The 27,783-nt window shown below is 44.3% G+C and overlaps 1 protein-coding gene across 1 annotated transcript in view; it reads left to right on the top strand.

Annotated features, from left to right (window-relative positions):
- The window catches only part of ALDH1B1 (aldehyde dehydrogenase 1 family member B1), a 240,710-nt gene that overhangs the window by 4,303 nt on the left and 208,624 nt on the right, over nucleotides 1–27,783 (top strand). The window lies entirely within an intron of this gene.

Below are 27,783 nucleotides of genomic sequence, written 5' to 3' on the forward strand. Positions count from 1 at the left end.
AACATAAATCATACTGATTCCTTTGAAGTCACCTCCAGGCAAATGACAATGACCTCCTAACTAGAAAAGGTACAAGTGTCTTTAGCACAGTTAAGTGTGATGGAAGGAAAAGAGCTCTGGACTGAGGTCAAGACTCCTGAGTTCTTATCCTGGCTGTCTTCTGACTTCCTATGCGACCTGTGAGGCCTTGCTCTTACTGTTTATAAAATAGAAGCTGGCAGATCATTGTTTCTCATTCTGTGTTATGGAAGTGTCTAAGAGTAGGGTTGCCAAATTTAGAAAAAACAAAACAATAATAGCAAAAAAAGACATCCATGCAATATTTGGGACATATTTACAGTGAAATACTATTCATTGTTTATCTGAAATTCAAATTTCACTGGGTGTCCTATATTTGTCTGTCCATGTGGGAGATAAAAAAGGCTCCCAACCCCTAGCCTAGCCTCTGCTAATGAAATGGACAAGAGCAGATGTTCTTAACTCTGGCTGAACATTATAATCACCTACACAGCTTATATAGTACCAGTGACCAGTCTGTATTCAAGACCAGTTAAGTCAGAATTTCTGGTAGTGGATTCAGGCATTGTATTTTTTTTTTTTTTATTAAAAAACCCCTTCAGTGAGTCCAATGTGCAGCCAAGTTTGAAAACCACTGGACTAAAGCAGGGGTTCTCAAAGTGAGGTCCCTGGGCCAGAGCATCAGCTTCCCCTGAGAACTTGTTAGTAATACAAATTATTGGCAGGGAAGGGGAGAAGAAAGAAAGAAGGAAAAAAAGAGAAGAAGGAAGAGGAAGGGAGGGAGGGAAGAAGAAAGGAAGGAAGGAAAAAATAAAAGGAAATATAAATTGTCATTCTGACTTCCAGACTTTCAGAATTAGAAGCTAGGGGTTATAGCCCAGCAAGCCTTCCAGGTAATTCTGCTGTAGCTAAAGTCTGAGAACCAGTTTTAAAGTTCCTTAGATAACAACAATGACCTGTCTTTTGGGGCCTGATATATATGTGGGTGCTAGGAAAGCAAATTAGTTGAATTGCTTTTCAGTGATGCATCCTAATGGTCAAACATCTGGCAATTATAGCATAAATTATAGAGGTTGCAAACCCACTGGGTACGATAGCTTTTTCAGTCCCAACCATCAGTCTGATAGCAGTCTTGAAGGCTACCATTGGCACCTGAAGCAATAGGACAAGGTAGTCTGGGAAGAGCCAGAAATGGACTACAAGTGTCTGAGGGCATAGAGTTCTGGGTCAGGCAACCTGAAGGCCCAGCAGAAAGGGGCTGTGGAGCCCGTGGGCAAGGAAGAAGTGGAAAGTGTGGCAGAAAGAAACCACAGGTGGGGGGTACATTAGGTCAGCCCAGGTCCCAAGGAGACTGGGGCAGTGAATATCAGGGGTGTCTCCAGGGCTGGTTAGGCCAAGTCACACTGCTTCTGTGAGGAACCAGCACCAGGGCAGGCCAAAGTTGATGCAGACTAGAGCAGGTGGGTAGCAGAGGTGGAGAAGGGAGGCTATCCTTGCTTTGTTTTGCTTTGTTCTGTGTTAAGAGGCAAGTGGTGTTCAAGAACAGAGCAGCGTTTTTGCTGCAGTGGAGGAGGGCTTAAATACAAGCCCACTAGCATACCAGGTTTTCTCTGGGGGTCTCACATTCAGGTTTCTTTGCTTCTGGGATGCCAGGTGCCCAGAATATGTGACTCTCTTGTCCTTGAGAGACATCTGGAGGGCAGGTAGCAGGGACTGTGCATTATTCATTTCTGTCCACCCCCAGGCTTTGCTCAGTGCCTGCCAAAAGCTAGGCCCTGAGTGACTGTGTGTGGAATCGAATCCAATAGAGATCCAACAAATCATCGTTCTTATGTATGAGTTATCACCTCAGGCCCTAATAAACCACACCACTGAGAGAGCCCAGACATTCCACATGCAAAAGGGCACTTGTCACCCTTGGAGAATCATTGCAGACTTTCCTCCTTGCTGCCTTCCTTTCTCCCTTCCTTCCACTGAGCACCACTCCTGTGCAAGGCCAGATGTTACTGACCAGTTTTGCCGTGAGGGCTTTTCGCTCTGTAGGGAACAACTGAAAAAAGAAGGCAAGAGGCAGCAAACATTGAAACCTCCATGATCACACTTACATGGGTTCTGATGTGAATCGCTTTGTGCTAGTGTGTACAACTGTAAATCTGAAGAGTTTAATCTGCTTCTCCTCATCTCCAAAGTAAACTTCGGAGTTCCTGAAAAGGTGAAATTTATTACTTTAAGCCCTACAGTTGGGAAAGTGATTTATATCCTGCACAAAAAATGTTCTTTTGATGCAGTTTCCAGCCTCTCACTTTGGCTGTAACATTTAAAGACAAGATTTTTAATGTTTTATTTATTTTTTGAGAGAACGTGAGCGGAAAAGGGGCAGAGCGGGGGAGGAAAGAGGATCCCAAGTGGGCTCTACTCTGACAGGGTGACAGCAGCAAGCCCGCTGTGGGGCTTGAACTCAAGAACCACGAGATCATGACCTGAGCCAAAGTAGGATGCTCAGCCAACTGAGCCACCCAGGTGCCCCTAAAGACAGTTTTTAAAAGTCACTTTTCATGCATAGTTTTCTCCCACTACACTTTATGTTTTTCCTTGAATTGAAATGGTTACCATGCTGCCATCTGAGGCTTTCCTAAGTGGGATACATTGGTCTTAGCCAAAGCCAGGAAAGAGTTAAAGTTGCAAAGGGCAGTCTGTCTTCTGTCTCAGTTTGGGGGTGGGGTGGTGGACAATTGTGTGTCCTTCTCTTTCCTTCCCTAGGGCTGAGTGTAGGATATTGAGTCTCCCCAAATAACTCAGACCCTAGGGGTAAATGCCTGCTGGGAATAGGGGATTCTGTAGATCAGAGGGAACTTTCAAGGCCAAAAGATCTGATCTGGGCTTAGAGAAGAGCTCAGCCACTTTACATCGAACAACCACTAACCAGTCCTTACCAAGTCACCGGGAAACCAGGTATCAGCTTCTTTCACCAAGCTGACATCCCAGAGAATGATCATACTCAGATGGAGTCCCTTAAGGCCAATGGGTACAGCTTGGAGAGCACTGACAGATGGGGGCAGAATCTCAGTGAGCCTCTAGGTCACTGGAATTTCTGGAGCTCTTGGAGTTTACAAGGTGCTGTAGAATCACTGCTTATTGCACATGTTCAGAGGAGGGAGCTGTTGGTTTTCCGCTTCCCAGAGTCACGGTGAGTGAAAAGGATCCTTCTGCCCAGTCCTCAGTGCCCACTCTGATTCATTTGGTCCTAATGTTCAGAGAGTGATGAACTTGGGGACTCTAGACTGGGGGCTCACTTCACCCCCAACACTGGAGCAACATTTCATTCATATACTTTGGATCTGGAGCTAGCAAACCCAGAGAAAAGTATTGCTTTCTTCATGAATTTCCAGCTTTTATTTTTATAGCTCTATTCATATTTCCATTTGTTCCCATTTGTGGACATCTTTGTAGTGGATAACCTTTTTATGTTATTGTTAGGCTTTCACCATAGGAATTCACTTCTCCAATAGACCACTTTTGCTATAAAGTGGCACATCCACCATGGCCGCAGTGTGGGTCCGGGAGCTCAGGCTTGACAATCACCTAGAAAACAGTCAGAATGTATACTCCCAAACCACTGCAGAGAAGCTGACTCAGATCCTAGTGGGCGGGGCCCAGGAATTTGCATTTTTACATGAAACACAGCTGATTCTCCTCAGATGGGACAGGGACCCCACTTTGAGAAGCTCCAGCTCATCTCTGAGCTCCAATCCATGACATGAGCCAACAAGTTGTGTGTGAAGGCAGCTTTGACTTTTTGTTCTTGTGGTCTGATCTTCAGAGGGTCAGGCTGCCTGCATCTCACTCAGGTAGGCAGGCAGGCTGCCTGTGGTAAGTGTCCCTGCAGGGCACCATGTAGCCTCCAGTTGTGCACTCCTATTTATCCTGAGCAAATCTCCCTCAGTGGCCAGTTAATTGGATTCTGAGAAGTGTAGATTAGGCTGGAGGAAGAGGAGAGAAGAGATGTGAACACTGAGAACACAGAGAACAGTGTACTGGCCACTGTGCTCCAGGCTTCACACCAATGGTATCTGCCAATGTCCTGTAGAAACACTCACGTTGGGCCTTAACACTGCCATTTTCCAGCTGAGGAGACGAAGGCTCTGAGGTCACACAGCTAGTTGTGGTAGACTCAGATATGTTCAACTTAAAGGACTTCCTCTTTTCTGGTCTTTTTCTTGGAGGCTGGGGAGGAATGGATGCATTTATAATTTTTCCCTTTTTATTTTGAAAAATTTCACACTACCGAAAAATTGCAAGAATAATACAATCAACCCCAGACTCTTTAATTGTTAGCATTTTGCCACATCTGCACTCTTATCTAATTGTGCTAATCCATTTGAGAATTTTGAAGCATTGTGTTGAATTACTCCTAAATAGTTCAGCCCATCTCCGAAGAAAAAGGGCATTCCTCCACAAAACCACAATGAAATGATCATACTTGGGAAGTTTAACATTAGTACAATGTAGAGGCTGCTTTTAGACAACAGGTTTGAGCAATGAAAACTTGATCGAGGCAAAAGGTCCCACAGCAACCCCCTGGCTGAATACAGACAGGTTCATCAGGCCACCCACCTCAGAATATCCATAGAACCTAACTAACCAATGGGCTATTTACAACCAGGTACAATTATCAAAAAAAGGAAAATTCTGTATGTCCCCATACTTCCTTCCTTCCCCATTTTTTTTTTTAAAGCATGGTTTGCACCCAATGTGGGGCTTGAATTCTTGACCCTGAGTTTAAGAGTCTCATGCTCTACCAACTGAGCTAGCCAGGCACCTCTGCCCCTGCCCTGGCACTGACCCCAACCTTCCTCCAGCTTCTACCTGATCGTCACCCCACATTTTAGGGGTCTCCATCCCATTGAGAGAGACATAATATACATAATATACATAATTACCAGTAATAACTGGTAATTACTTTACCAATTGTTTGTAAAATGTCCATTATAGCTTTTTTTTTTGATTCAGCATTTAATCTAGGATCACTCACTGCATTTACTTGTCACATCTCCTTAGTGCCTTTTCATCTAGAATGGTATTCCAGTTTTTGTTTTTTGTCTTTTGTAACCCTGACATTTTTTAAGAGACCAGGCCTGTTGTTTTACAGAATATCCCTCAATTTGGATTTGTTGGATTGTTTCCTCATGACGTATTCTTCTTAGGGCTTCATGTCAGAGGGACAAAAGATATGCCCTTTTGGTTTGTCCTCCACAGTCTCTTGCCAGGTGAGGATACAGTTAAAAAGACTAGTGGTAGGAAGAAAAGCAGCATAGGTTTGAGGAATCAAGGCAGGTTTTGAAGAGCAACAGAAGCAAGTTCAAGTCCTGGCTCTGATCTCTTAGACACAACCTACCAAAATACCTTAAGTACAACTCAAAATATCCTGTTTCTTCTTCTAACACATCTCCCAGCTGCACCTTTTTCTATGCTTCCACATTTTTTCCCATTCTAGGGCACTTCTGTCCTTACTGCCTCCTTTCTGTCACCCATGCCCCAATCCGTCCCACATGTACTACCATTAGTTGCCCTAAAATGTGTCCTTTGCTATCATATTCACCTGACTTCCTTCTTCCTCAGTACATCAAGTCTGAATGTCTGGTAGTCAACACCTTCCATTGTTGGACCTCATCCCACCCTACCTGAACTTATCTCCCCGTGTTTCCCATGGGGAAATGTGATTGCTCTTGATTTGGCTGCTAGCACATCTTTTCTCTTCCCTCATTAGAGTGATGACCCTTCCCTCTCCACTGTTGGGTATATATACATGTATTGGTTAGAGTATGGTCACAAACAGGAGCTGCTGGAATTTAAAGTAGGACAGTATTGGGGCTCCTGGGTGGCTCAGTCGGTTGAGCACCTGACTTTGGCTCAGGTCATGATCTCACAGCTCATGAGTTCAAGTCCCACATCAGGCTCTGTGCTGACAGTTCAGAGCCTGGAGCCTGCTTCAGATTCTGTGTCTCCCTCTCTCCCTCTCTGCCCTTCCATCTCTTACACTCTGTCTTTTGCTCTCTCTCAAAAATAAACATTAAAGAAATAAAGTAGGAAGATATTTAATAAAGGGAATTAAGTACTTACAAAATCATTGAAAAGTCTGCACAAAGGTCAAGGAAGGCCACCAGTTTTGTCACGAGCTCTCCTAGATAGGAATTGGAAGGAACTTGGGAAACCAAGAGAGATGATCACAGCTGCCTTCAATCTTGAGGCCCAAGTTTTTCAGGAATATACTTAAAGGCCACTGCAAAATGTCATGTCTCCTTAAGCCTCAAGTTTGACGTTGCCAGAAGAACAAAAATCTGGCTTCTGCCTTATTCTGCCTTCCACATCTTGGCAAGTGTTTCTCACTCATATGTTCTACTCTAGGGTATGTAGATAGGGACTCTGGGACATGTCCTTCCCAAGCATCTAGACACCGTGGTATAGGGAAGAGCATAGAAGGAATGCTGGGTCAATAAATGTCTTTCGCTGGGACTCTGCTGATGGAGCTAGTGAGAAAAACTTTCTGTTTTCTGCGATTACAGCTGGAAGCATATGAAACTGCTTTCTGTGGAAGCCATCTTTCCTGTCTTTTGGAGGGAGCTCAGATGTGGCAGGAGAGAATGGGGCCCTCAAAAGATGACAGAGTGAAAAACAGAGCTGGAGATCAAGGAGACAGAGAGAGAGAGAGAGAGAGAGAGAGAGAGAGAGAGAGCAAGCTGATAAGATTGTGTCAGCACTGGATTTGGTCATATGACCTTTGCCAGTACTATCCATGTCATTCTCACTTATTGCAATCCATAAATTTCTTTTTTTGCCTAAGCTAATTTAAGTTGGATTTCTGTTATGACCAAAAGGGTCCTAATGAATAGTGGGAGGGATACATGTAAACATTACACAGTCAGAGTGTGGTATGTGCTATATAAAGAGGAGTAACAAAGTGGTATGAGCACCCAGAGACCATGTTAGAAGGGAGCTCATCTCCATTTTATCTGGGAAATGTTATTTTAGCTGTAGCTTTTATATTAGTTGTTACTTCTCATGGCCTTTGCTTCCTTTCAGAATACTCCTCTTCCTTTTCTTCTTGTGGTATTGTGATTTATAATAAATATATTATTTGGTCTGTATCCTGTTCCTAGCACAGAGTTCCCAAGACCCTTGGAATTTATTATGTGTTAACAGCATAAAAGTGAAGTGTTGTCTTTTGTTATTCATAGCAAGCCCTTTTCAACCACACCTGTTTATGTTAATGAAGTGACTTTTGGAAAGCCCCTAAAAATGGGGGCTGGTTGCCAGGGGAACCAACCTAGTGATTAGAGCCTTGAAACTGTCAGGATCCACCCTCCTCTCCAGGAAGGAGCTGAATTAATCACCAATAACCAATGATTTGATCAATCGTGCCTAAGTAATGAAGCCTCGGCAAAAGCCCAAAAAGATGGAGTTCAGAGAGCTTCCAGGTTGGACAACACAGAGATGTGGGGAGAGGCATGAAAGCTTCTCACCCCTTCTCACATAACTTGCCCTAACCACCATCTTTTATTTAGCTGTTCCTGAGTTGTAGCCTTTTGTAATGAACCTGTGATATAGTGAGTTAACTTTTACTGAGTTCTGTGAGATGCTTTAGCAAATTAATCAAACCCGAGGAGGGGGTTGTGGGAACCTCCCAGTTACAACTGGCTGGTCAGAAACACAGGTAACTTGGACTTGCAATTGCAGTTGGCATCCAAAGTGGGGCAGGGGTGGGCAGTCTTGTGGGATGGAGCACTTAACCTATGAGATCTGACGCTATCTCCAGGTAGGTAGTGTGAGAATTGAGTTAAATTGGGGGATACTCAGCTGATGTTGTACAATTGCTTGATATGTGGAAAACCCACACACCTGGTATCAGCAGTAGTGTGGTAGCATTGTGAGAGTAAAGGAAACACATAGAAATGTTTTTTCTATACTCTTCTATTTTTAAGATACTTCCTGTCTTCCAAATACCAGTTCAAATCTGCTCTCTCCGGGGGCCTCCCTGCCCAGTTCACCCCAATTCTAAATTCTTGAAGTTCTTGGCACAGAACAGTTGAACATAAAATTATTTTTAATTTTTGTGTGTTTTGACTTCTCTTATTAAATGTAAACTAACTCCTCAAGGCTATGGACTACATCTTACTTCCTCTCTGCATCGCCCATCCCCAGGTTTATCACCATTGATGGTGCCTAGTTGATACTTGGGAGTTGGCAGATTGATAAGCTCAGTGGAGAGGCTGAAGTTGCCATGGGCAATTAACTGGAGGGGTAGGAGTGGAGGAGAGGAATGCTGTCCAGGTACTAGCCATCCAGGAATAAGGAAGCCTTTCCAAATATGCTTGGCAAAAAGAGGTGGACATGGAGTCCCAAGCAATCCCTATCCTAGTGGCCACAGGGGGGCGGCAGAGGGTATGGCCCAGGTTAAGGTATAGATATGGCAGCTGGATGAGCCAACCAGTCAGCTAGCTGAGCCGAATTGGAAAGATCTTGGTCTAAGAAACTTCCACAGGATGAGGTGGGCCTCCTAGCAGAAAGCCTGGAAAGCAGGGTACCTGGACCAAGGTTAGGAAAGCCAAAGGATGAACAGATGGATGGTGGACATCAATAGGCATCTAAGGATGATCAGAACCCTCCAAAATCAAAGTGAGTGAACTTTAAGAGATCTAGATATTTTCTTAAGGACAAAGGGGTGCCTTAGTGCCTTGGCAAAGGAAGCAGGAAGTCCAAACGTGGTATAGTGGTAAGGGCAAAGACTGGAAAGCAGGAGACTTAGAGTTTCATCTCTAAGCTTATAGGTCCTCAGCCCTCATAAATGCTTGTGCCGTATGACTTAAGCAATGACTTTCTCCTCTCTGAGCCTCAGGTGTCTGATCTTATACAAAGAGGATTGGTGTCTGGAGACTCAGAGACCAGTCCTATCTTTGCCCTGGGCCCCCATGGTGGCCAAGGATCCTTCTTGCTTGACTGGTCTCTGGGGTTATGTGAATAAAGCAGTTCAGTTGGACATAAAGACATATCTTCATTACCCCTGTGTGTGTACACCTGCTCTCTTTAAAACTGTTGATGGGCCCTGACCCATGGAATCAGGGCTATTCAAAGACCTTTAGAGAAGTTAAGCAGTCTAACTTTTAGATGCACCACCCCATGTCACAGCACACATCAAAGTGTCCCCGCATCCCATAGTAAATGCAGTTATTTGTGCTTTAAAATAATCTTGAAGGTGCTTTTATAATTTTGCTTTCAAGATTATTTTGCTAATTTAATTTCCAGTGGCTATGATGTGTTGAAATCATAGTGCATAGTTAGGAATTCCTTGAAGTGAAAGAACCCACTAATTGTTTTTAGATATAATAAGCTTTTTATGCCTACCAAATTGAGCAAGTTAGGGAGTTGACATGTATTTTGTGGACACTTAGGTTTTATTTTTTAAGTTTCTTTTGAGAGAGAGAGAGAGAGAGAGAGAGAGAGAGAGAGAGAGAGAGAGTGTGCACATGCGTGAGCATGATTGAGGGAGGGGCAGAGAGGGAGAGAGAGAGAGAATCCCAAGTAGGCTCTGTGTTGTCAGCACAGAGCCCTATGTGGGGCTCAACCTCACAAACCTGAGATCATGACCTGAGCCAAAATCAAGAGTTGACACTTAACCAACTGAGCCACTCAGGTGCCCAGACATTTAGTTAATTTTTGATTTTGGATTTTCATTTTGCATCTTGGAGTCAACAAGAATGTATGTGGTGTGCAAATATTTTTCTAGGCTCTTGAAAAGCTTGTATATCTTCAGTCCTGTGTATATGACACCTGATGAATAAAACCCCCCTACCTGAGGCAGCTGAGACAGAGTTGGGGGGGGGATCATTTCTTTCAGTTGTTACATTTTATTTCATGTCCCCTGGTCTGGAAGCCTGAGTGAGCTGTGAGTGCATCAACAAGAAAAGGATGCCTCCTCCTACTTCCCTTTAATCTCTGAAACTTCATCGTAGCCATATCTTACAGCCAAGTCACACAGGCAGGCACGAAGGTGGCAGAATTTCCCTGCTCCAGAGGTTTTGTAAGGCTGGGTTCCTCCCAGCCCTCTCAGGCATACCACATTCAAGCTGGACACCATCCCCATTGTCAGTGTTTCCTCAGAAATCGTTATCTCACAAAGGGCGATATCTCACCAGAGAATTTGTTTTCTCCTGCTGATAATTTCTCTCCATAAACATTTTTGAGACAGATGAATAGGTGTACCTTTCTGGAACAGCAGGCAGATGCTGGGGCGTGAAATGACTTTGTGAGGCATGTTTTATGGATGAGAGGAGGGGCCCAAGGGCCGCCTTTGATTTCCCCAGCCTCTGACCTGGCTGCTGATCAGGTTCCTGTTCTGCAAGTGACCATCCACTTCACTGCTGCTCAACTGAAGCTTTTTTTTTGTTGTTTTAATTTTTAAGTATAGAGAGAAAGAGAGTGCAAACAGTGGGGAGGGGCAGAGGGAGAGAGAGAGAATCTCAAGCAAGGTCCGTGCTCAGCACAGAGCCCAATCATGGTCGTGATCCCACAACCATGAGATCATGACCTGAGCTGAAATCAAGAGTTGGACGCTTAATTGACTGAGCCACCCAGGCGCCCCTCACCTGAATCTTTAAAGCCCCACCTTGGGCAGAAGCTACAGAGACTATCAAAGAGTTGGCACAAAATACCACCGGCCTGTAACACTCTGGGTCCGCTATGAAGACATAGGCCCCCCAGGTGCATTTCACAGCCAGTACTACAGTCTTCAGATACTTTATTATGCTGGCATTATTATTATTTTTTTTAATTTCTGTCTCTCTTTCTCTCCCTTTATACAACTATGAAGGGAATGAATTTCTTTCCATCATGGTGTTAATGAATCTCAAAGGAAAAAAAAAAGAGATGGGATCTCAGAAAAATAAAGAAGATAACATAAAAACAGCAGACACAGTGACCTTCAACAAAATGAACAAATGTGGGATTTTTTCTGTTCATTTCTGTCTGGGGGATGGGGAGGGTGATTGTTAATAACAAAGTGGCACCGAATGACTTGCTGACAGTTCATCAGGGTCCCTCTAAAGCCCGGAATCAACAATGCCAAATAAGTCATGAAGGTGGCAGACCGCACAGGAGTGACAGGGTGGGGGACGGGATGGTGACACAGAGCTCAGGCCCAGGGCATAGGCTCCATAAAAGGTTTATTCCTACCTCAGGGTAGGGATGCCAGGTTGAGCAAATAAAAACATAGGACCCCCAGTTATATTTGAATTTCAGGTAACAAATAAATTTTTAGTATATTTGGGACATGTACTAAAAATTCAGATATATTGTTTATTTGAAATTCAAATTTAACTAGGCTTCCTGTATTTTCTCTGACAGCCCTACCCCAGAGACACCAGTACTTCTCATCATTTTCTAAGTACTAAACACATTTCTAGGTTCAAGCTCCACCAGAAAGAGACTCCCTCCAGTCCCAGCTTTTGAATCCTACACTTACAGGTCCAATTCAAATGCCACATTTTTGGAAGATTTTCCCCCTAAATCAGTTCCTCCTTCCTTTCTGTCCTCTTGCCCCATAGCATTTTATTTACGATTTTGGTTTATATTTAGTTGCTTATAAGCTTATTTCCCCCTCCAGACTGGGAGCAACTCAGGGGCATGGGCAACATATAGATTCTTTTTCCCATGGCCCACAATATAGCTTCGTTTGCACCTCATGTGTAGTCCATACTCTGAATGCTGAATGAATGAGTGAATGAATGATCATGGCTAACATACATTGAGTGCTGACTGACTACATGCCAGGCATGGTTCTCAGCACTTGTCATGGATTTAATGTTTGAATAACCCTCTGAGGTAGGCACCATTTTTATGTCCATCTTAACAATGCAGAAATGGAGGCACAGAGAAGCTAAGTAAATACCCATAATCACACAGCAAATAAGGGGCAAAGCTGGGATTTGAACCCAGGCAGTATGGCTCTTCACCTCTGTAATACATTGAAACAATAGGTGAACAGAAGAATAAATGGAAGAACAAATGGAAGAATGCACAAGCAGAGACAGCAAGCAGGTATTATGATAGGAAGACACAAGAAGGGGAACCCAAGGTAGGTGTTAGAGCAGAAGCTGGAGGAGTCAGGGAGACTATTAAGAAGGCAAGCTGAGGGATGTACCTAGGCACATCAGTGAGTTAAAAGGCAGCTCAGCAGTGGAAGAGGCTGATCTTTCCAGGTTTCTGCTTTGGAAACCAATCCTTGTAGAGGGTTTGCAAACCCTCTGCAACTCTGCAGGGGCCTCACTGTAACTCTCTTCCCAGCTTCCTGCCCCAACCTTCTTCCTCCAGGGGCAGAACCTACCTCTGCTCTCTTAAGAGACTCAGACCAGTGGGATTCTAAGGCCCATCCAGTCTTTCCCCAGGGCTCTCAGCTAAGAGTCAACGGGCTTGGTGCCAACACCCTCTTTGCTCCTGGGCTCCCGTCCCTCTGTGTCTGGTGCACTTCTGCCTGGCTCTTGCCATGGGTGTGACACGTGTGTTACACAAAGGAACCAATGTGATCCATGGGAGGGTGATTATGGACCCAAGTCGGAGCACTGCCAAGGTTATTATAGTAACATAATACTTCCTCTTCAAGTCTGTGGAAATAGCAGACAGTAGCCTACTCATACCATCAACCTAGTCTTTTCTTTTTTAATTGTGGTAGAAAACACAGAACATAAAATTTACCATCAAAATTGCTTTTAAGTGTACAGTTTAATGGTGTTGACTATATTCACATTGTTGCGAAACAGATCTCCAGAACTTTTTCATCTTGTAAAACTGGAACTCTGGGGGTACCTGGGTGGCTCAGTCGCTTAGGCCTTCAGTTTTGGCTCAGGTCATGATCTCATGGTTCATGAGCTCGAGCTCCGTATCGCGCTCTGTGCTGACAGAGCCTGGAGTCAGCCTGGAGTCAGATTCAGTGTCTCCCTCTCTCTCTCTGTCCCTCCCCTGCTTGTGAGCTCTCTCTCTCTCTCAAAACAAACAAACAAACAAACAAACAAACAAACAAACAAACAGTAAAATTGAAACTCTGTGCATACTGAACAACTCTCCTTTCCTTCTGCCCCGATAGCCTAGAGACAGAGAGCTCTTCTAATTTTGTCAATGACTTTGTCACTGTGGCCAAGTTGTACAACCTCTGAATTTCCATCTGCTCACTAGGGACAAGGCCTTCTTCTCCTCCCTCCCTGCTCCACCCTGACGTTTCCTCCAGGAAAAGATAGCAAAGGAGAGCCAGGGAATGACTTGTTAGATATGCCTGCACCTCAGCAGCCCTTGCCCCGAGTGTGTTTTTTCTTCTTTTTGTTACTAAAATGAATCATGCTTTAAAAAAAATTAGAAAGCTCAGAAAAACATTAGAAGCAAGGAAGTATGGGGGCACCTGGGTGGCTCAGTTGCTTAAGCGTCCAATTCTTGATTTCAGCTCAGGTCATGATCTCGTGAACCATGAGATGGAGCTCCACATTGGACTCTGCCCTGAAGGTGCAGCGTCTGCTTGGGATCTTTCTCTCCCTCCCTCTCTACCCCTCCCCTGCTGTGTGTTGTTCTCTCTCTCTCTCTCTCTCTCTCTCTCTCTCTCTCTCTCTCTCAAATAAATATGTAAACATTTAAAAAAAAAAGAAAAAGAAAAAGAAGAAACAAGGATGTATTTATCCCTCATTCCATCACCCAGAGGCAACCACTGGTAACATTTTGTTCTGTTTCTTGTAGTTTTCCCCATAAGTGAGGTAGACTTTAATCTTTGAGAGTCCCTCTTTTTCTGAAGAAGAGCTATTCATTTCCACAGCAATCAGTAGCAAAGTTAACTGAGCTCTCAATTTCTTAAATATATCCTTCTTTGTGTTAGTTCACTTCTCAGATGTGTCACTTTGAGTGAAAAGCTGTTAATTACAATGGAAACGCTGCTTGGAGACGTCTTATGAAATTATGTTAATATGTATAGAGAGACAAAAAGGAAGGGGAAAGGGAGCTGATGGGCGAAACAACTGGTCTATTTAAATGGATAATTTCCTTTCCTTTCAAGTTTCCTAGTTGAGGGTCTCTTATTTATGAAAGGACTAGAAAGCTATTATTGTAGTTCCAATTTGTCAAAATCAGTAAAACTCAACTGCAAAGCAAAGTTGATAAACCAGCAAAAAGGCAACAAAAGAATGACTTTGGTAAATGTCATGTAATTAAAAAAAAATCACTGTTATATGAGCTCAGGAAAAAAATCTAAATGATAATCTGAAGATTAAAGAAAGGTGGAGTGTGGGAGAGTTGTGAATGTAAAGGCATCCTCTCAGGAATTTCCAGCCTCAGGAAGAGAGGCCTGGGGATCTTTGGCGCTGGTCTTGTCTAAAGGAATTGGGTGTGGGGGCTGTGGAGACCCAGTTTGGTCTGCCTGACCTGGACCCCTGAGGATGGCGTGACCTGGCTTCTGTGCTGGTAGAACAATGCATGAAAGGTGTTTAGCACAGCACCTGGTACAGAGGAAGTGCTTAACAATTGTTTGGAGTAATTGCTATTATATGGGGTAGAGGAGGGAGCTGGCTCCTAGATCGTCTTGGTAGTGAGGTAGAGGTTGGGAGTCCCACTTGGAATGGAGGCAATGATGGGGAGCGGATTGGTCCCTTTATCTACTTCTAAATCCTTCCTAATCTAGGCTTCAGAACCTTGGTCGGGAAAGACACGAGCATGCATGCTTGCATGAGTGCATGCGTGTGTGTGTATGTGTGTGTGTATGTTGGGCATATAGGGTGGGAAAGGCTCAGGAAGCAGGAAGAATCAACTAATATTTATTAAGCCCCTGCTATATACCAGATACCATGCTGAGCATTTAAAAAGCAAAACAAATCATGCAAGAGAGGTTAGATAACTTGACCATGTTTGTCTGACTGACCAAAAAGCCTGAGCAGGGACATCCCTTTCATTTTCTGTGGACCTGTAGAGAGATTTCCTTCATCAATTCAAGAGTTCAAGACTAACCTTGCTTCTGGTAAGGTTTCAAGAGGCAAAGTTTCCCCAATTTGAGAAAAATCAGAGACTCTCCCTTTTGGGGTGTTAAAGGGTTTTTTTGCCAGTGATAGGAACCACACTATCACTGGCTTCCAGTCAGCAGTCAGGCCTCTCCTCAAGGGGCTAAGCGTGCTGGCATGGGCTTGCCAGAAACTTTCTCCAAGGCCACAATGGAAGCCGGGAGGCCTCCTGGTCCCTGCCTGGTCTGACACAAGCACTAGGTAGAAAGGAAGCAAGCTCCAACCTGCAAGCCAAGCCTGGCACACAGTGGGGCAGTGGGCAGGCTGCCATCCTTGGCACCACTGGGGCCAAATTTCTTGCAAAACGGGCTTGGGTTTCAACACGTTGAGAAAGCACAGGAGTCTGGGATCATAACTTTGCTATCAGCCCTGGGGCTGGGCCAAAGAAGACCCTAGAAAGTCTGGCAGGGCCACAACTAGAAGGGGACAGGCATGGGCACTGGGTTCCTGGGCATGTGGTCCTCCAGGGGGACTGCAGAGCACCATCTAATCTTAGGGGCCTGGGCTGGGACAGGGCATGTCACAAGTTATCCCAGGATGGAGGTGAGCTGTCTTCAGGTATCTTACATGGGAGATCTTCAAACTTAGACTGGAAAGGTTTCTAGAAGCGACCTAGTCCACAGATGATCTATTCTTGTTGAGCCTGAGTCAAGAGAAGAGATGAAACATAGTTAACAGATACTGTTCAAGAAAGCAAGATATTTTATAGTGTATGTAAGAAAGACTTACATTCAAAATTATTGTAGTTCTTAATTTATATCCAAAATAATTATAGTTTTTAACATTTTGGCCCAGAGAAAGCTTCAGTTATCAGTACGTCTTACTTAAGTGGAATTACCAGGTTTTGCTGGCTAATGGTAAGAGTCACCCTTAATGAATGTTTTCTGTGTTTTAGGCCCTAGTCTAAGTGCTTTACTTGTAGTAACTCCTTTGTTCCACATAACAACCTTATACAATGGTACAAATATTTTTGCTTTAAATATGGGAAAACTGAAACACAGAGAAGTATAGTAACTTATCCAAGGTCACACAGCTAATAAGGGGAAACTTAGGTTTGAACCCAGGGAGTCTGTCTGGCTTCTGAGCCTGTGCTCTTAAGCACTGTGTTCTAAGGTGTTCCAGATAATGAGAACTTACTTTCTGTGGGTGTTTTGCTAAGTGATCATTCATTCATGTAAGGTATTTGTGAGAACTGTCATGGTGAGAGTTTGGGGGACAGTCAGGACAAATTGGAAAGACTGGAAGCTCGACATCTTGACTGTCCCCACTCCCCATGCAATATTACAAATGAGAAAAATTAAAGCCCAGAGAAGTCTAATGACTTCTCAAAGGTTACAGCATGAAAACCTAACTACAGTCAGAACTTAATGTCCACACTGGGCTTTTCTCAATATATCATTCTTTGTTCTTAATGAACTCTGTCTGTATCGGGCTCTTAGAGTTCTGAATCCCCACCCCCACCCCCTTTCTCTCTCTGTTTCACAGCTCAAATTCTTCTCAACTACAAAGGGTTTGTGCTTTCCTCTCTGATATGCATAATCCTTGGTCCTGATTCCATAAAAAATACTCCCTGTGGGGCGCCTGGGTGGCTCAGTGGGTTAAGCATCCAACTCTTGATTTCAGCTCTGGTCACGATCTCATGGTTCCTGAGACCAAGCCCTGTGTTGTAGGGCTCTGCGCTGACCCCGCCAGAGCCTGCTTGGGATGCTCTCTTTGCCCTTCCTGACTCGTGCACACACGTGCACTCTCTTTCTCCCCGCCTCTCTCAAAAATAAATAAATAAACTTAAAAAAAAAAAAAAAAACCTCCTTGGACTTTCCCATCCCTGTCTTTCCTTCTTTGCTGGGGCTGTGCATGGAGGCAGAATACAGGATTTGTTTTGCTCTTAATCAGAGCAGAGGGACTAGGAAAGGAATGTTGAACCAGAGATCCAGACCACATGATTGGGGTGATGGAAACTGGGGTCTGGTAACAGCCAGTTGTGGGGGCCACACCCATCACCCCATCAGCTCCTTCCTCAGTCATTTAACAAATCCCCAACAATGCTGAAATGCCATTGATTTAAAAAGTGCTATACGAAGCAAACAAAGATTTAAGTGTCATGGTTGAATATTAGAAATGCTGAAAGAGCTCTGGACTAGGAATCTGGAGGCCTGGCTTCCAGCTTTGGCTCTTCCACTGACCAGCTGTGTGGCCTTAGGCAAACTGACACACCTCTCTGGGCCTCTTGTTTCTCATGTATTAAATGGATTGATCAGCTGCTTTCCTATCTTCACAGGATTTCTGTGAAGCTAAAAAAAGAGAACAAAAGTGAATGTGAATGTGCTTTGGAAATGATAATGTAGGGTAAAGATACAAGGGATTACTGTTGTTGCACTGAGCTAGATCCAAACAGACAGCAGCTCTGGTTTCCCTGCTTTGATGATACAGGGTGGTGTGAATGACTATTTGCTTCCTTCTACCATATCAAGACACGTTCTTGGAAGGGATTTGGGTGATGGGAAAATAGATCCCAGCCTGGAGTTGCTTGCAACCCCATGTGTTAGCTCTTTGGAGCTCTGTGCCAGGAATCAGGAGCCTAGGCTCTGGAGCCCACCGTCCCACCAACAAACTGTGTGCCCTTTGTGCCTCTTGCCTCTCTGCACTGTTGCTGGCTCTGATGCTGATGCTACATCAGGAGCTTAAATGCACGGAACTGGATAAGTTCTGGAATCTGAAAAAGGAGGGAAATAGGAAATATGCCTACTAAGTGCCAGGCCCATCCCATGTCGTCTATTTCAGGCTATGATTGTGCCAAGCTCTGTGCCAGATACTGGAACCAGCCATAATCAAGACAGACCTGGCTTTCTGGAAATGCCAGGGTAGCAGGAAGATGAACATGAAGCAAATGCTCACACAAATAAGGAATGACAATTGTGGAAAAGGACAAGAAGGAAAAGAAGAAAGTGCTATTGGGAGGGGCCAAACCAACCTATTATAGACTAGAAACTTGCCAGATAACAAGGAGGTGGCCAGCTAGAAGGGGACAAAACTTTCATGTAAAGGGAATAGGTCTGAAGGCCCTGAAGTTGGAAGGGGGAGGGCACAGCCCGGAGACTGAGGAAGACAGCAAGAGTGTGCAAGGAGTGGTGAGCAAGGGCTGGCTCGCTGCTGGTGCAGATGCCCAGAGGCTGACCGAGCCCTCTGTTGTAGGCCATGGTGAGAAGCAGAGGTCTTATCCTAATCTTGGCATCTGTTTGTCTTAAATATGAACTTCATTGGCTTTGATCTTCTGAATTCAATTAGAATTTCTTACTTTATGGGCAATCTGATTGATCACATTCAGCAAATACAATAAACATTCGCTGTACCCGGCCCTAGAAAAACAGGACCGAAAGAGAGACTGTCCCTGTCCCTCTGTTCCCCATCTGGAAGACAACTGGGGAGAGGGCAGCAGGTGAGCACTTTATTAAGTAACTAAAGCAAGACAGACTGAGATGAGTCTGCAAAAGAAACTCAAGGGCCAAGGTTCAGTGACCATATCTGACAGTTACAGGAACTTGTCATGTTAATGGCCACATCTTTGAAACACTTGTCACATCCATTGGGAGTGTTTCCAGAAAAGAAGTATAATTTAAGCTGAGCCTTAGACCACGATACGACTTTTTATTTTAATATTTTTTTCCAATTTAAAAATAATATATGCTCCTAAAAGAAAATTTCATAAATACATAAAAAGGTAAGGAAGATAATTACAGTCACACTTAATCCAGAGAAACCACTGTGGACATTTTAGTGAGAACCTTCCCAGCTTCTTACCTAAGGTTAACAACATTGAAATCGTTGTGTAGATACAATTTGGCAGCACTCTCTTTTTTTTCATTTCATATGTCAAGAGTTCTTTCCCATATCATTAAATATTCTTCAAAAGCATAATATTGAATGGCTGTTCAGTATTCTGTTCTTCAGATTTGTGTAACCACTTCACTATCATTGGTTGTCTTGGTAGTTTGCAAATTTCTTGCTACTATGAATCCTGCTAGGGTGAGCCTGTTTACCTAAAATGGCATCTATGTCTTCCCTGAGGGCAGATTCTGAGTATAATTTCTGGGGAAAGAGTGTGAACATTGCTGTGGCTTTGGACACCTATTGACTCCTCACACTCCCGCCAGCACCAGAGCAGCTCTCCTATCTCACCATACTTTTGCCAACACGGTTTTCTTTTTTAAATCTTGGCCATTTTGATGGGGGAGAGCCATACTCTCTTGTTGCTTGAGTCTGCCTTTCTTTGATTAAGGATGAGCCCAGTTTTAACCAGCAGAGCTGGGGGCAGGGGGAGGTGGGGAAGGACACCGAGAGAACAGTTGGAGGAAAAACCTGGCATGATTCCTCTGCAGGCGGCGCTATGGAGGTGTCTGGAATGTTTAAGGGTTTGCACAAAGGTTACCTCATGATATTGGTAACTCCTCCCGGCTCTCGTGGGCACTTGGAGTAGCCGTGACTCAGGATACTCCTACCCCTGGGGAGGACCTCTGAGATACAGTTCCGTATACCCCAGGATGTGCCTGGGAGGGAAGAACCCTTAGCCTCACCCACTGTGCTACTCTCCAGGACAGATCCTTCTCCATTAAATTTCCCTAATGAGAGAGGGAGTTTACTTTCAATCTCTGTGAAAAGTGAGATATGGGGAGGTAGGAATTGGAAATAATTCTTGAGAAATGCCTTCAAAAACAAGACTTTATATACTACTAGAAGGAGCATGAATTGGTTCAACCTTCTGGGAGGGCAACCGCATAATATTAAATTGTAAAGTATGAATACTCTCAGTATTTTAAAAACTGTATCTGAGTAAACAAAAAAGAATGCAAAAATGTGTGCCTCAGGATGTATATAGAAAGAAGTATTTTTGGTATTAGTGGAAAAAATATGAAAACAATCTAAGTGGGTATCTTCTACCCGCTTGAGAAATAGAGACATTTGCGCGAGAAATTTCATGGCATTCTAGGTTGAGGAAGGGGCCGATACCAGCTAGAAAAAACTGGAGAATATCTGAGAGAATTCCCCTGACCAACACCCAGGAGCTCTTCCTCCCAGCCCATGTTCGGCATCGACAGCTTGCAAGGCAAAGCATGGCTTGTGCCTAACTCGGGTGGTCCGACAATGTGGGAAGGGTACCAGGCCCACGTGCTTCAATTTGTGCCACACTTATGAAAAATAAGTCATTCCTCCAGAAAGGTAAGGGCCCTGTCAGGCAGCAGTCCCTTCTGGTGGCTCTCAAGCTACTGATATTATGGCCAGTAGGACAGCAGTATTTCGTCTGGGCCTGAGCCATTCCAATAGAGAATCGGAATATCCCATTATTAGATGGGTACCAAACCCCAACCCCCAACATCATCATAAATCTTTCACGTGATTCAAAAAAATAGATAAAGGGGATCAAGGGTACACTTATCTTGATGAACACTGTGAGTAATGCACAGAATTGTTGAATCATTATATTGTACACCTGAAATTAACACTGTATGTTAATTATACTTCAAAGAAAAAAAATCCTAATCAGGGGACCAGTCAGACTAAGTCTCTCTCTCATAAAGAAACCTATAGCAAAGAATAAAAGAAAATATTAGAAAATATTTATTTCCAAATGACAATGAGCTTTGAGAGGCTATGTCACTTATGTATTATAAAAAGCATGTAGTGAATGTCCACCCTGTGGTACAGTGAATGAGGCAGGCAACGTTCCTGTCCTCATGAAGGAATTCTTCTAGGGTGGGTAGAAAGATCACAAACAAGGAAGCAAAGCATAAGCAGTGGGTATGGATTGAGCCGAGTGCTCTGGAGTAAGTAAACAGGCTGGTGAGACAGTGATGAGGGAGGGAAGGTCTCTAGGCCGAGGGGATTGTGAGCTGAGTCCTGATGACTGAGAAATGAGCATCCCTGAGGGAAGGGTGCCCTGGGTAGAGGGCACAAGTACCAGAACAGAACAGAGGTGGCTTCAGAGCATAACAGGGAGACTGATGTAGGCTGAGGGTCATCAGGGTCTGGTTCAATGTAAGAGCAGTTGGGAATTATTGAAGAGTTTTGAGTCATCTGTAGGCTCAACTTGGGGCTCAAACTCATGATCTCAAGTTCAGGAGTTGCACACTCTACCAACTTAGCCAGCCAGGTGTCCCTACTGAAGAATTTTAAACAGGAGAGTAATGTATATAGTTTATGTTTTCTACTATTGTTGATTTATTGTTCTTGTTTGTTTGTATTTCTAGTTTACAGGGTATTTTTAAAGATGGAGATATTATTGATATACCATAAAATTCACCCTTTATACAAGTCAGTGGTTTTTATTATATTCAAAAGGTTGTGAAACTATCACTGTGATCTGTTTTTAGCACATCTTTATCACCCTGAAAAGAAACTCCATACCCATTTGCATCACCCCCCATTTCCCACACTCCTCAGCCCGTAGCAACCACAAATCCACTTTTTGTCCCTATGAACTTGCCTATTCTGGATATTTCATAGAAATGGAATCATATTCCATGTGGCCTTTGTGACTGGTTTCTTCCACTTAACATGTTTTCAACTTCATCCACTTGTGGCACGTATCATTTCTCTTTAAGGCCAAATAATATTCTGTTGTATGAATTTAGAACATTTTATTCATCCTTTCCTCAGCTGATAGACATTTGGTTTGTTTCCACATTTGTGGTATTATGAAGAATACTATGAGCACTCAGGTACAAGTCTTTGAATGGATATATGCTTTTGTGAATAAATGCTTCCTGAATTGTGGCAAGCCTTTGGCTAATTTCCAGAGTACAGAAAAAAATTGATTCTGGCAACTTTTGCCAGTATTTTCATTGCTTGTATGGAGAGGGTTTTTGGAGATCCTTACTGTACCATTTTGCTGATGTCATTCTGGATCACTTTTATTTTAATTAATTAATTAGTTAAATGTTTATTTTTGAGAGAAAGAGAGCACACAAGTGGGTCAGGGGCAGAGAGAGAGGGAGACACAGAATCTAAAGCAGGCTCCAGGTTCTGAGCTGTCAGTGCAGAGCCTGATGTGGGGCTTGAACCCACGAACCATGAGATCATGAGATCATGACCTGAGCTGAAGTCTGATGGTTAACCAACTGAACCACCCAGCCACCCTGGAACACTTTATTTTAAACCCTGTATTAGTATTTGATGAACCAAAATGAATTGAATTTTAAAAGTAAGTAACCCTGAGGTTTGTCTTCTAGATCACTGCTGTGGTCAGCAACATCACCTGCCTCTGTTTTTTAAATTATTTGTTGAATAAAATAAAGGCCCAGCTTTGCAAGTTAGACCTTGAATCAGCCTCTGGATAGGGCTTCAGGGCTGAGAACAGCACAGTTGTATTTCTTGGAGAGATGGCAGGGTTCCCACAGAGCAAGCTGCTGAGATGAGGGATGACTTTGAGGTATTAAGAGCCCTTGGCTGGTGGGAGGTGGCCAGCTTGTGCCCCTGACTGGCTCTTCTTCCTGGCCTTGAATACCCAGGTTTATAATTTATCATGGCCAGGGTTCCCCAGCAGCCACCATGGTGCTCTGCCATGAGAAGGCCATGGAGCCGTTAGAGACACTTGCTTCCACATCATGGCTTCTGTAGAATTTTCTGTTCAGATAGATTGGAGACACTGTTGTCCAACAAGAGAGGGATGTATAAGTTGACCTCTGAGTCTGTTGCTCTTGGGAGATGAGGTATGATACCTTCTTCTGGGTTGGTGAGCAGCAGGCATTACTCATGCCCGTATGGAAGATCGAGGAGCTGAGGCCAGAGCAGGGCAAGAGCCATCTCACCTCCCCTTTACCTGCCTCTGAGTTCTCAAAAGGATTTGACTGGAGCTCTTTGCATTCCAGTTTCCAACTGGTTTGTCCTATAAATGGCCCCACAGCAGTGTAGGGTTTATCCAGGTTCAATTTCAAGTCCTGTTCTTAGAGCTAAAAACCCAAGTACAGAACCCTGGCTCAACAGAGCTAAATGAGAGGAGGGCTCAGGGGATTGAATTGATGGTTATGGGTAGGAAGCATGAGGTGGCCACCTTCAGGGACTAAGAGGATCTCAGCCTGCACTAACAGTGGAGCAATGTCAAGATGGAGGAAGGTGAGTGTTCCGTGCATCCTGGTCCCCACTGGACACTCTTGGGGTTTTGTGTCCTGGAGTATGTCTGGGGTGGAAGGGCAGCCTGGAAACTTGGTTTGAACAAGTGAAAGATTTGGGGGCTGTTCAGCTGAAGAAGGCCAGATTCAAGGGACATGTGCCTTGTCTGAAGATCTCTACTGGGCTGTCTGGAGGCAGAGAGATCAGGTCTGTGAGTCCTTCAAGGGCAGAGCTGGGCCCAGTGGGGGAAGCTACAGGGAGGTAGCCTTCAGCTCAGCATTGGCAAGACCTTTATAATAGACTGAGTGTCCACGTCAGCAAGCCTGAGCCCATGTCTGTAGGTAGTGATTCCCTGGCCAGTCGTAAGAGATTAGGTAGGGAGAATTCCAAAGTGTTTTGCACAACATCCAAAATGATGTTTCTCAACAATATGTTGGCCAGGTCATCATGTGTTCAAATATACCCCTCCTTCATTCTAACTTCTGCAGGGAAAGCCCTGCCCCAATCTAGCATAAATCAGAACTCAGGCATTCTCCTAGTCTCCTCCCCTTCTCCTGTCAAGTCAATCAATCAATCAATTAGTCCACCCACTACTGCTGGCTTAATTCCAATCTTCATCATTTCTTGTCCTGGACTTTGTCTGTCCAGTGGCAATCTTTTTTTTTTTTTTTTTTTTAATTTTTTTTTTAACATTTATTTATTTTTGAGACAGAGAGAGACAGAGCATGAACGGGGGAGGGTCAGAGAGAGAAGGAGACACAGAATCGGAAACAGGCTCCAGGCTCTGAGCCATCAGCCCAGAGCCTGACGCGGGGCTCGAACTCACAGACCGCGAGCGAGATCGTGACCTGGCTGAAGTCGGAGGCTTAACCGACTGCGCCACCCAGGCGCCCCTGTCCAGTGGCAATCTTAACTGACCGTCCTTAAATGCAGACTGATCATGTTAGCACCTTGTTTGGAATAGTTGCCATCTCTCCATAGTCTCAGGATAAAACATACACACCTTAACATGATATTCAACCCACCTCTTCTACCAGGTTCTCCATGTTCCAGCCACACGTCACTGCCCCCTGGCCTTTGTTTATCTTGGTCCTTTGTTTAATGCTGTCTTTCCTGGCTTGTCTTTTTGTTTTTGGGTTTTTTTCTAAGTTTACAGGTTTTTAGGTTTACAGAAAAATGAATCAGAAAGTACAGAGTTCCTGCATATATTCCCTCTCTCCCCTGTCTCCCCCAGTACTTGTATCTTGTATTAGCGTGTTATGTTTGTTACAACCGATGAACCAGGGGTGCCTGGGTGGCTTAGTCGGTTAGGTGTTTGGCTCTTGATTTTGGCTCAGGTCATGATCCCTGGGTTGTGGGATTGAGTCTCACGTTGGGCTCTATGCTGAGCATGGAGCCTGCTTGAGATTCATTCTCTCTCTCTCTCCTTCTCTCTCCAAATAAATAAATAAAAATTTAAAAAAACAGCAACAACTGATGGGGTGCCTGGGTGGCTCCGTTGGTTAAGCATCTGACTTTGGCTCAGGTCATGATCTCATGGTTCATGAGTTCGAGCCCTGCGTCAGATTCTGTGCTGACAGCTCAGAGCCTGGAGCCTGCTTCAGATTCTGTGTCTCCCTCTCTCTCTGCCCCTCCCCCACTCACACTCTGTCTCTCTGTCTCTCTGTCTCTCTGTCTCTCTGTCTCTGTCTCTCTCTCAGAAATAACAAATGGGGGCGCCTGGGTGGCGCAGTCGGTGAAGCGTCCGACTTCAGCCAGGTCACGATCTCGCGGTCCGTGAGTTCGAGCCCCGCGTCGGGCTCTGGGCTGATGGCTCAGAGCCTGGAGCCTGTTTCCGATTCTGTGTCTCCTTCTCTCTCTGCCCCTCCCCCATTCATGCTCTGTCTCTCTCTGTCCCCCAAAAAATAAATAAACGTTGAAAAAAAAATTAAAAAAAAAAAAAAGAAATAACAAATGAATAAACTTTATCAAAGAACAAGTGATGAACCAATATTGATATATTATTATTAGGTGCATAGTTTACCTGAGGGTTTACTCTTTTGTGTTGTACATTCTGTGGATTTTGAAAAATGCATAATGACATGTATCCATACATGTATCCATACATCTGTGTATCATACAGAAGAATTTCAGTGCCCTAAAAAGCCCGTATTCCACCTGTTTATCCCTCCCTTTAACCCCTCACAACCACTTTTTCTGGCGTTTTATGTCAAAATCTACCCATCCTTTAGGGCCTTATGTAGATGCTACCTCCTCCATGAAACTCTCACTGATTCCTGTAGTTGAAAATATTTATTCTCTTCTCTAAGTAATCAGTAGCATATATGGCACACCTATTCTGCCCTGGGTACTATGTCAATCTCTTCTTCCATACACCAATTCGGCTGGATAGATTTTCTTTTAATTTTTTAAATGTTTATTTATTTTTGAGAGAGAGAGAGAGCAAGTGGGGGAGGAACAGAGAGAGAGGGAGACACAGAATGTGAAAGCAGATTCTAGGCTCTGAACTGTCAGCACAGAGCCTGATGTGGGGCTTGAACTCAGGAACTGCAAGATCATGACCTGAGCCGAAGTTGGATGGTTTGCTGACCAAGCCACCCACGTGCCCCTCTGATAGATAGATTTTAACTCACAGATGAAAAAACAGAGGCTCATTTATTCAAATGACTTGTCAAAGCCCACACAACTGGCAAGCTTGAAGACTGAGATGTGAACTCAGCTCTGTCTGCCTCCAAACCTTCCCAGAGCCCTTTTGTTAAGTGCTTGACTTCTTTCAGTGTCTGCTTTCCCCTCTAGACTGAGAACCTGAGATAGGGACCATTTTCAATCCATCTCTGGATCTTTAGAACCCAACACAGGACCTAAAACAGATCAGGAGTTCAAGATGAATGTGAATGGATTGAAAAATGTTTTGTTCTTTGGAATTCTAATAAGCTACTAGCCGGAAGTGCTGAGGAAAAAAAGCAGGAGTTTTTGGGCTGTCTGCAGGAAAAGGTATTTGCCCCATATGCTCCAGCAGACCCTCTGAGCCAGGCCTCTTGAGCAAACTTGTTAATTCCAGTGACAATGACCTGGAGTGTGTGTGCGTGTGCCTGCTGGTATGGGAAATCCTTCTCCCCCACACCTAGGACGCTCTAGAGGGAAATGGGCTCCTTTTTTATCTCAGCGTGGAGAGGGTTGGAGAGGCCTTCCTGTTGGGCTCAGTTGGAGATGGGCCAGGCCCCAAGTGTGCTCACGTGTGCGCACTTGAACTCCAGAGCCTTCTCTTCGTTGGAGATCACACCACCAGACGCATAGTTCGCCTCTCCACTAATGCAATTTATATGTCTGAGCATGAACAGAGGATTTGTGAGCCTTCAAGGCTGGGGCTTTGGAAATTACCTCAGCAGGCTGGGGCCGATAGGTAGAGACTTGGGGTTTTGGGAGACTTTGGGGGAATTGTTTTCAAAGGCGCTGAGGCTCCTCCTGGCAGGAGGAAGAGCCATCCCTTCCCCACCATCTCCACCCCCAGCCCTTCCTAGGTTCCTATTTATTTATTTATAATAAAAAAATGTTTATTTATTTTTGAGAGAGAGAGTCAGAGAGAGAGCGGGGTAGGAGCAGTGAGAGAGGGAGACGCAGAATCCGAAGCAGGCTCCAGGCTCTGAGCTGTCCGCACAGAGCCCAGTATGGGGCTGGAACTCACAAACTACAAGATAATGACCTGAGCCAAAGTCAGAGGCTTAACTGATTGAGCCACCCAGGTACCCCATGGGGTTGTTTTTAAAGCACAACAAATGGGATGCCTGGGTGACTCAGTTGGTTAAGCATTCGACTCTTGATTTCAGCTCAGGTCACGATCTCACAGTTTCATAAGTCTGAGCCTCACATCTGGTTCTGCGCACTGACTGCGGAGCATGCTTGGGATTCTCCTTCTCTTCCTCTCTCTCTGCCCCTCCCCCCTTGAGCTTTCTTTGTCTCTCTCAGAATAAATAAATAAATAAAATTTTTAATTAAAAATAAAAATAAAACACAACCAATAAGACTTTGTGGTTTAACACTGAACAAGATAAGAGCTACACAAAGTGACAGAACAAAGACTCATTTAACAGATCAGCTGGGCAAGGAGGTGAGGGAGAATGGGAACAGGTCAGGCTTGGGTTCATTTCCAAAACTGGGCACTCACCAGCTGGGAGTGTTACTAGATTTTCAAATCTCAAAGTCGGCTCCTACCTGATGAGTTTGAGAGAAATAAATTCTGTCCACCAGGAGGTGGTATCTCCAGTTGAAAATAACACAGGCTTTTGTGTGGAAAAGACCTGTGTGGCCTCTCTGAGTCTCTTTCTGTCATTTGGAAATTTGGAAATAACAACAGCTACGCTGCAGGATTGTTTGAAGAACTAAATGAGAGAATGTGCAGAAAGTGCCCAGAGTAGTACCTGGCACCCAGTAAGGACTCAGTGATCACGGGCTCCTTCCTAACTCCTTAGTACATGCCAGTCACTCTTTCCTGCCCCCTTGTAGGACCTTAGCCTCCACCTCTGTCTTGATGGATCCTCACTCACATCCCACTGCAACCCCCATCATCTCTCTTGACTGACTATCA

Source organism: Felis catus, chromosome D4, assembly GCF_018350175.1.
Source record: "Felis catus isolate Fca126 chromosome D4, F.catus_Fca126_mat1.0, whole genome shotgun sequence".
NCBI lineage: Eukaryota > Metazoa > Chordata > Mammalia > Carnivora > Felidae > Felis > Felis catus.